The 10,159-nt window shown below is 42.4% G+C and overlaps 1 pseudogene; it reads right to left on the bottom strand.

Annotated features, from left to right (window-relative positions):
* Window positions 1-4,011: 4,011 nt before the first annotated feature.
* LOC103086452 (60S ribosomal protein L5 pseudogene) lies at window positions 4,012-4,871 on the bottom strand (annotated as a pseudogene).
* Between the last annotated feature and the right edge of the window lie 5,288 nt (window positions 4,872-10,159).

The following is a 10,159-nucleotide window of genomic DNA, read 5'->3' as shown; positions in this document are numbered from 1 at the left end:
TCTGGTTGTTTGGATTTTAGCAAGGAAGTGTAACCATACTTGGATGTGATGCATGACATATTTGAAGCTGTAGTATCAAAGGGTTTTGGGACTTTGGCTAAATATTTAGAACCCCTACTTCTCTATTTCCATCCTGATGCAAGAGAGAAGCCCAGTGCTTATACACTGAAGTTCTTCAAAAATAACAGTAGGAAAATAAGTTTCCTTACTTGGTCCCCAGGGACGGAAACCTACTCCCCACCTTCCCCACTCCAATGTCTCATCTGGAAACTCTGCTTTGATCCTCCAGATCCACAGGCCCTGCTCACCTGAACCTCTCCTTCTCAAAGTGCAACTGTTGCTTTGAGATTTAAATAAATAAAGTTTTCTCATGCATGCATGAGCATTTTTACATCCAGACCACCTCGGATTATTTCTTTTTTTAAAAAATAATTAATTAATGAATCTTCTTGTTTGTTTGCATTGGATCTTCATTGCTGCGCGGGGGCTACTCTTTGTTGCGCGGGTTTCTCATTGCGGTGGCTTCTCTTGCTGCGGAACACAGGCTCTAGGTGCACAGCCTTGAGTACTTGTGGCTCACGGGCTCGGTAGTTTTGGCTCGTGGGCTCTAGAGCGCAGGCTCAGTAGTTGTAGTGCACGGGCTTAGTTGTTCTGTGGCACATGGGATCTTCCCAGACCAGGGCTCAAACCCGTGTCCCGTGCATTGGCAGGCAGATTCTTAACCACTGCACCACCAGGGAAGCCCCCCCCGGTTATTTCTTAAGCAGGCAGAAAGTGGTGTGCCCTTATAGTCACAGTCTTCAAAATTTAGGCAAAAATAAGGCTTTACTTGGAAGTAAAAGCAAACTGCTTAGTGATCGGGTGAAAGAAAATTATCTTGTTACAGAAACCACTTGAGGAAGACCAGGATTGGTCTACAAATACTGTGCTGCATCATTAAACCGCAGGAAGAAAAAAAAAAGGAAACCACATTACTTTACATAACTTTCAAACCTCATGTAACCTCCCAGGCCCTCCCCCTTAGTCAGATGCATCATCTGCCTCTAAAGCACAATAATTTTCCAGAGTAAAACTCATCGAGGAAAAGTTCCTATACTTTGGATTAAAAATACACATGACTCATTTATATTCTAGGTGACGTATGACTATGTTGAACAGCAGGGAGAATAGCATATTGAGTTGGCATATGTCACAAATATTCCAGTTCTCCTTCTGGGTACTTGGTAGAATTGCATTTTCCCACCCATTTGAATTTAGACACAGCCATGTGAAGGTGGCTAAAAAAATACGAGCAGAAGTGATGAGTGTCACTTCCGGTCAGCTTTGAGAGGAAGTACTCATGGCCGCGTGTTATCAGCTCGGATCTTGAGTGAATGAGATAACCAGAGTTCTTCTGAAGACCTAACTTTGAAGATGTAGCCTGTGATGTTAAGTCCTGGAGACCTGGGGGTTTTCATGACTACGGCATCTATCTATTCTGACTAATAAACACATCATTTAGAATCTAGTACCTTATTTTTACCTTCTGTGTCTTCTCAAAATATCACTTACTTTCTCCCAACGTAACAGAGGAAAGAGAATTCTATAAACAGACTTAAAAAGAATCATTACAAAGATAAAAGTACATTTAAAGCACAGAAAGTATACTATGAGGGAAGAAGAGGGTGATTGTCTGACAATAGATATCGCCGCTGCAGTTGTGTGTGTTTTGATTTCATAGTGCCACTTAGCGGTGTTGAGCACGGGGATTTGCTCCATCTTTTCCCCAGGCCAATTCAACAATGTTACCACAGAATGATTTTTAGTGACCAGTTTTTCCATGCCCTGCTTTTGGTTGCAGCTAGTTTTCCATTACGTTTTCATGTCTGTGGTCCTTATTTGACTCTGTTAGGATGGAGACTACCAACGTGAAGAACACCTGCAGTGTCTGCGACTCAGCATCTAACTTTTCATGGGCTTTTTTTTCTATTCTCCCACTGTGTACTAACCACAAGTATGCAAGCTAGAAGACTGAATACTAAGCAAAAGGGAAAACTGGGTTGGTTGTGGCTTAAGGTGTTAGTAGGAAATTCCTCCAGCTGCTGGGGCATTTGTTGAACACGTGACTACTGCTGGCAATAGCCAATGCTCTACACCAGCTGACTACCAATAACTGGGAAATTTAGTTACTTTTCTTTTTTATTTCCACTTAATTTGCAGTTTTATCAAAGTGAAATGTGTACTTAATTTTTAAAAATCAAACAATTCTACCCAGCCTGTAATGAAAACCTCTATCCGTCCCGACCCCTGAGTTACACTCCTTGGATATCCATTTTAAAATCCATTCACTGCTTCTGTCGTCATGTCTCTAAACAACCTGCTTCTCTTGTGTTGCTTGCTTTTTCAGATTTAGATAGATGTAATGATTTCCCACTACAGAACACAAAAACTTCACTTTACTGCATTAACATCCTCCTGTAGACATACAGGCACACATACGCATAGTATCAATTCGTTTTTGCTGTGTAACAAATCATCCCCAAATGTACTGGCTTAAACCAGCCATTTATGTACTCACAATTCTGTGGATCAGCTGTTTGAACTGGACTGGGCTGGGCAATTCTGGTCTTGGCTGAGCTCATGGTCAGCTGTGGTCAGTTACTGTGGTGGCTGGGGGCTGGCTGACCAGAGTGGCCTCAGCTAGGGGGGGCTCTTCCGTTCTCCACGTGGTCTTCCATCGTCTAGCAGGTGAGGCCAGGCACGTTCACACAGAGGGTGGGCAGGGTCCCGAGGGTCCGAGTGGAAGCACACGCAGCTTCCTGAGGCCCAGGCTCAGAACTGGCTTTCTGGTACTCCCACTTCATTCTCTCACAAGGCCAGCTGGATTTGAGTGGAAGAGGAATAGACTCCACCTCTTGATGGGAGGTGCTATAAAGTCTCATCGTGAAGGATACAGGGAGAAGAAAATTGTGGCCATTTTTGCAATCTACTACACACAAGTAGTATACGTACACATAGGTACTTTCCCTCGCCACCATCCTCTTTACATAGACATATCATATATCACCAGTCAGAGTTAAGTGAGTATTTAATATTGACCCTATTATAATGATGGACGTTTACTTATAACTAGATCTCATAATGAACTAGGATTATATTTTCTTTCTTACATGAGGATTTTTGCTCTGCTCCTCAGAGTAATTAATTGTCTTGTTTTGAGTTGTTTGCTACAGCTTTTCTATGTGCTTGCCAGTTATTCAGCTCCGAACTCTGCAGTAAGTATACATTTCCTAAGAACAACAGATGAATGATCAATTTGTTCCCCCACCCGCTTTGAGTCATCCCTCTGGAGCCCTCCATCCTTCTATTCAATCTGGACTCCGTCTTCTTTGGCCCTGTTGCATAGTAATCACTCTGAGGTTCCCTTGGCTACTTTCTTCTGTAGAATGCCCTGTTTCTTGTCTACTGGTGTCCTCTTTCTTTCTCCTCATTTTGGAGGGTATTTTCTAGTAGGTTCCTGGAAAAGGGTGCATAGGCAGCAACTTTTTGAGACTTTGAATGTTTGAAATACTACCCCACCTGCAGACCTGTCTAACAGCGTGGATGGAAATTCTAAGGTGGAAAGTATTTTCTTTAGGATTGTGAAGGCACTGCTTTTCTACTTCCAATATTATTTTTAAGACCTCTGAGACCTTCTGATGCCTGATCCTTTGTCCATAATCAGGTTTTCTTCTCTAGAATTTTTTAGAATCATCTCTGTTACTGGACTTCTGGGAAAAAAAGACAATGCTATATCTCAGTGGGGGTCCTTTTTCATTCATCTAATTGCATGTTGACTCAATCTAATAACTTTTCTACTTATTATGGGACTTCTATTGGATATCCTTTACAGATAATTTTTTTTCATCTTATTTTCTCTTATTTTAAAAACTGTTTTCACTTGTTCTACTTTTACGAAGGTTTTTGTTGTTGTTGGTGGTGGTGGTTTTCGCTGCTTTGTCAATAAATTTATTGTCTTTATCTGAAAAATCTTCATAGGAAATTGTGGTTTAATTTATCTCTCAGTGGTCCACTCCTGAGCTCTGAGGCAGCTTGATCTTTCCTCTGAGCAAGAGACATTCTGGAACAGTTCCAACTCTTTGTTTTTTTTTTAACTTCTTTCTTAGGCTTCTTCTGATAGGCCGGATTCTCTCATACAGTAGTACAGTTTTCGTGTACATCTCCTCCGTCATGTCTGCAGCTATGTTGCTCTTTATGTATTGGGAGAATTGTTTCTTGTTAGCATCTTCATCATCCTCCATAAGGTAACTCATATCATCTGCAACGTTCTGAGCCACAATGTGCTTCTGAGGTACATCTGCTTTGAATTCCCTGCTTTCTGAATCGTAACCAGGGAACAATTTGGTACTGTGAGGCATTGATAAGCCTCCATCCACAACTCCCCTCAGAGCCCCCAAAACTTTATTTCCAGTGGTAGTTCTGGCAAAATTTTAGTTCAAATAGCAGGTGAAGGTACCAGGCTGACCATCAAAGCTTTCCTCATTGTATTTATATCTTGTCCATGCAAAACCAACTGAGAAGCCTGCGGGCCAGCAGGAGGCCAGGACAGAATGCCGCAGCATATCTGTCCGGCCAACTGTCACACACCATGCTTTGGGGGTTCATGAGCATTATCTTCTCAGAAAATCATATGCCCTTCTATTCAGGCATAAGAGATTTGACAAATGATATCTCTGTTGGTTACATGGACGATCATTCTTTATTTGGTTGTGTTGTACTTAACTTTTGTCCTGGATTACCAAGTGTTTCTGAGCATAGCAATCAAATTTACCCTCTTGTTTTCTTTTAAATTTTACTTGGTATCTCTTAAAGTAAGACCTATTCTTGATATCTTTAACAGAGATCCATGTCGATGGGTTGCCATTGACCTCTTTTTTGGAGTTTTTAAAACTTTATTTCTCTACCATTCTATTTAATATTTATTTATTCTATTCTATTTTAAAATTCTAAGAGTGCTTTAAGTCTTGTGAATGCTCCTTTTCAAGAGCACCCTGTTCTTGTTTCATGGATGTAATATCTGCTCTTATTTCTCTGAGAGTTTTGTTTGTGTTTTACATTTTCTTCTGCTCCCTGAATGGTCTCTTCCCTCTGTGGTGTTTATTAATTTTGAACTTTGCCTTTTATGTTAGATATTTCCTTCAAATATCTGTTACTCCTTGGTTGTCCATTTTCAAGAGAAGTCCTAAAAAGTTAGTGGCAGAAGTCCTAAAAAGTTCCTGTCTGAGGAATGAAAGTGTATGTGTGGGATCTGCAACAAATGAGATGCACCATTGGGCTCCCCCAACAGTCTGTGTCTGCACTAGTTTTCTATTGCAACGGTAACAAATTACCACAAACTTGGCTGCTTAAAGCAACACAAATTTACTATCTTACAGTTCTGGAGGTCAAATGTCTGATTCCGTCTTGCTGGGCTAAAATTAGGTTGTCGGCAGGGCTGCATTCCTTTCTGGAGCCTCCAGGGAAGAGTCCATTTCCTTCCCTTTTCCAGGTTCTAGAAGCCACTTGTATTCCTTGACCTTTGGCCCTCTCCTTCCCTCTCCAAAGCCAGTAACAGTGGGTCAAGACTTCTTCATATCACATCACTCTGACCTCTTCTGCTTCTCTCTTCCACTTCTAAAGAGCCTGGTGATGACACTGGCCCACCTGGATAACCCAGGACACTCTCCCTATTGTGGTTGGCTGATTAGCAACCTTAATGCCACCTGCTACCTTAATTCCCCTTTGCCATGTAACCTAACATAGTCACAGGCTTCAGGGATTAGGATGTGGACATCACTCTTACCACAGTTACCCCAGTGCCTGTAGACACTGTCTCCTGGGCTGATCCATTTACCCAAAGAGGAAGGCTCCTTTCTCCTGCCAGTGCACATGCAGCATTCCGGGGGTCAAATGTTGCTGGTGGTGCCACTAGTTGGTCTGCAGATGCCCCTCTTAGCCTCCCTGGTTTCTAGTTGTCACGAGTGCCCTCAGCTGTGTCCAGTATTCCCTCATCCAGAGCAGTCTCACTCAACCTCTTTTGAGAATAAACCTTCAGTCTTGTACTGAGTTGAGAAGGTATAGTCACTGGCAGTGCAGGATACCATAGGGAATCTAGGTCCAAGTATTCCTTAAACAGATTCTTAATCACTCCTCCTGGTGTCAGTCTTGCCCACACCCCTTTGGAGGCAGCTGGTGCCTCTACTGCTGAGACTCTTGGGGCCTCGGTGGCTCCATCAAACCAGATTTTTGGCTTTGCTTCTTATAGGCTCTTGCCATTCAGCTTTCTCCTGTCTAGTAAGTCAGTTATTGCCCATCCATCTGCTTTCTGGCTTTCAAAATAATGCTATTTCCTCTTTTGTTCCCATGGTCCTTATTGATATGTGCTTTTTCATTCTCTGTCATCTTAGTGGGGCTTCGAGAGGGAATGGAGATTCGGTCATGTTTTGTTTCGTTTTGTTTTATCTGCCATGTTTAGCTAGAAGTCCCTATGGTTTGTTTTTTGGGAGCACTAAGTAATTGTGAAATCACTTATATCCTTTGTGTTCTGTATGACAATCAGTTTCTATTAGTTTTCACTAAACACCAGTGACAAGAGTTCTGAAATGTCTGTGTTCCCTATGAAGGAAAAAAAAAAGGAAGTGAAGATGGCAATTACCAAGTGGCCATCTCAAAATAGTAATGTCAAAATAGCCTTCTTTGCCTCATCTAGAATAGGTGCTCAATAGGGCATTTGTATGAATTACATGCTGCCTAAAATGTACTCCAAGAATCAGGTAGGTCCAAGCTTTAATCCCAATATCTCTGAGCACAGGCCTGTGCAAACTGAGTTGCTGTTGAATAAATACTGATGAATTCATTAGCCGTTTTTCTTAAGTCCAAGCTAGAAAAGCAGCTCCTTCTCATTCTAAATGTCTGAAATGAAAAGTGAAAAGTACCACATCCTGGGCTCCTCTGGTGGCGCAGTGGTTGGGAGTCCGCCTGCCGATGCAGGGGACACGGGTTCGTGCCCCGGTCTGGGAGGATCCCACATGCCGCGGAGCGGCTGGGCCCGTGAGCCATGGCCGCTGAGCCGGAAAAAAAAAAAAAAAAAAAAAAAAGTACCACATCCTAATCAATTTCAATAAAGGCAAAATACTGAATTCCCTGGAATGCATCAAACAGAACTTTGATATTTTATATACTAGTGATGCTGCTGGTAGTAAATCAGATAAATCATGTATAGAAAATGTAGATTTTATCACCTCCTAGTTATATTAATATGTCATTCTCTCTCCTCTTCCCCCAAAGCATGCTATTTCATTAATTGTTGTACTTTTTCCTGATAACTTCTGTCTGAGGACTGAAAGCTTGGCCAACTACTGTTTTGACAATGCAGGCGAATGGGATGGAAACATCACCCAGTTAGAGGCGGAGTGGTGGCTACAATCTCAGTCTCCTTCTCTTAGCACTACGGCTCTTTTCACAAGTATTTGCTGCCCCTTTGGGGGGCCTGTAGTTTGTTCCATGTAAATATAAGAGGTGTTGGGAGCTAGCAGTGGGTTACTAGGGGCCTCTGGGCATCTAGCAGTTTGCTCAGACCAACAGCCAACACAGCTACGTGGCAGGCTCCAAATGAGGACTTTGGCTGCTCTCAGAAGGCTTCTTCTAGCCCTAGGCTAACGTCTCCACTGTACTGGGCTTTCTTTGTTGACACCTAAGAGCAGCAGCTGCATCCAGCACCACCGTGACACAGAAACTCGGTTGTGTTAGCGAGGCCAACCTCTGCTCTGAAATGCTCCTAATTAGCTGTTAATACATGACATCTTCACACATACACACCTCAGTGCAGAGAACAGCCAGTTCAACCCATGCATAGAAAGCTGACGACAAAGGTGAGAAAGAATGAATGGTTATGATACATTTTGTTCTTTCAGGGTAAAAGAAAAGTATTTGATGAATTGTATATTGTAGTACTTTGTTGTCCCATATTTATGATTCCAAACCTGAGATCTCATCTGGACTGCTGGGTGGCTTGGAAAACAGAAGAAAAGATATTTCTTTTTTTTTTAAGTTTTTTTTCTTTAATAAACTTTTTTCTTTGGCTGCATTGGGTCTTCGTTGCTGTGCATGGGCTTTCTATAGTTGCAGCGAGCAGGGACTACTCTTCGTTGCAGTGTGCGGGCTTCTCATTGCGGTGGCTTCTCTTGTTGCGAAGCCCAGGCTCTAGGTGCGCGGTCTTCAGTAGTTGTGGCACATGGGCTCAGGAGTTGTGGCTCCCGGGCTCTAGAGCGCAGGCTCAGTAGTTGCAGTGCACGGGCTTAGTTGCTCCACAGCATGGGGGATCTTCCCGGACCAGGGCTTGAACCCGTGTCCCCTGCATTGGCAGGTGGATTCTTAACTACTGCACCACCAAGGAAGTCCTATATTTCTTTTTAATCTGTTCTGCAAAGATTTAAAAGCAGTTGAAGAGATACTTATTAAAACTTCAGCTAGCTCTGTGACCTAGAGCTAGTTGAGCTAGGCTGTAGCACAATCTTTCTTCTCTTAGGACCTCAATGTTTCTCATTTATAAATGAAGGGATTAGATTCTCTATATATTGAACTAAGAGGTTTCTGTCAGTGTTAAAAACCTGAGATTCTAAGATAGGCAACTTTCCTGAAACGACGGGGAGGAAAGCCTTTGAAAAAGCACACCTCCCATTATATGAGGATTTGTTATATCCAACTTGGATTTAGCACCTTTATACACAGACAGGTGTTAGAAATTTGCAATGAATAAGAAATATGCTGAAAGATTTAGTAGAAAGAAACAGAATATTGTTTGTTTGTTTTAAAGAGCAATATTGTTTTTTGAAGAGCTCTGTGCACTGGGAAATTGTCATCTAGCACCAAAGAAAATGTTTGTCATATTTATGTTTCCATTTCATGATCTCAAGTACAACTTTGTAACTGTAACTGTGACTGGTCCACCTGTCAACTCCTGGGACCCGAAGATTTCTAACTCCACGGGGAAGACAGGAGAGTACTGCCTTCCACTGCACCTCTCAGCCTCACACAAAGCTTTTTATCATGTATCATCTCATGCAGGACTCATTTCCTACAGTCAGAAAGACACAACTTGAAAGAACTTTTCTTGCAGACATTTTGAAAGCTAAACTTCTCTTTTGTGGGTGGTAGATGAAAGCTCAGTGTTTGATTACCCATGGCCTTATAGGTAAGATGAATATTCCACTGTGCTTCCGCCCAGTTTCCCAGGGTATAACCAATTTTCCTGATGGAGAGTGGATTAAATTTGCAGATAAAACATGCTGAGGCAAGAGAACTGGCCTAGGAACCTCAAGGAAGGAGAGTTCAGAGCCTAACTAATGAGGTGGGTGGTCTAGGGCGAGTCACTTGGCTTCCTGGAGCTCAGTTTCTCTACTGTATGTAATGCCCACGTCACTGCATTCTCAACAAGAATCTTCTCGGGTAGTTTGTTTTGTGGTATCATGCCAGCCTGGAATTTTTTTGCTCCTTTCTTTCAAATTCCTGGGAATGGCTTAAATAAGGAGAGGTACTATCACTCCAAAGTGGTTTTAATATGTCAATCTTGTTTAAGGCCTGTTGGTAATTCTCCAGATCTTGGTCTTTTTTATGACTATATTCAGTTAGGATTAGGTTTGGCCGTGAATAATGGAACCCTAAATAATGAAGACCTGCAAAAGGCAAATGTCTTACTTCTCTTTCATGTAAAAGAAGCCTGGGGACTTCCTGGTGGTCCAGTGGCTAAGACTCCACGTTCCCAATGCAGAGGGCCTGGGTTTGATCCCTGGTCAGGGAAGTAGATCCCACGTGCAGCAACTAAGAGTTCGCATGCCGCAACTGAAGATCCTGCACGTGGCAACAAAGATCCCATGTGCTGCAACTAAGACCTGGTGCAGCCAAATAAATCAATCAATAATTTTAAAATAAATAAATAAAAGAAGACTGGGGGCAGGTATCTAGAAATGCATCAGCAGAAAACCATCACAGACGCAGGCTCTACCTTGCTATACCGCCAGTTTTAGCATAGGGATCACACCTCACAGTCTAAGATGGTCCCTCAAGCTTCATCCATTATTTTGACATCCCTCTCCACTGGAAAGGAGAGAGGGCTCAAAAGGGAGCACCTTCTTGCTTTAAA

Source organism: Lipotes vexillifer, unplaced genomic scaffold (genome assembly GCF_000442215.2).
Source record: "Lipotes vexillifer unplaced genomic scaffold, Lipotes_vexillifer_v1.1 scaffold428, whole genome shotgun sequence".
Classification (NCBI taxonomy): Eukaryota; Metazoa; Chordata; class Mammalia; order Artiodactyla; family Lipotidae; genus Lipotes; species Lipotes vexillifer.
This window is presented reverse-complemented; position numbering and strand designations above follow the sequence as displayed.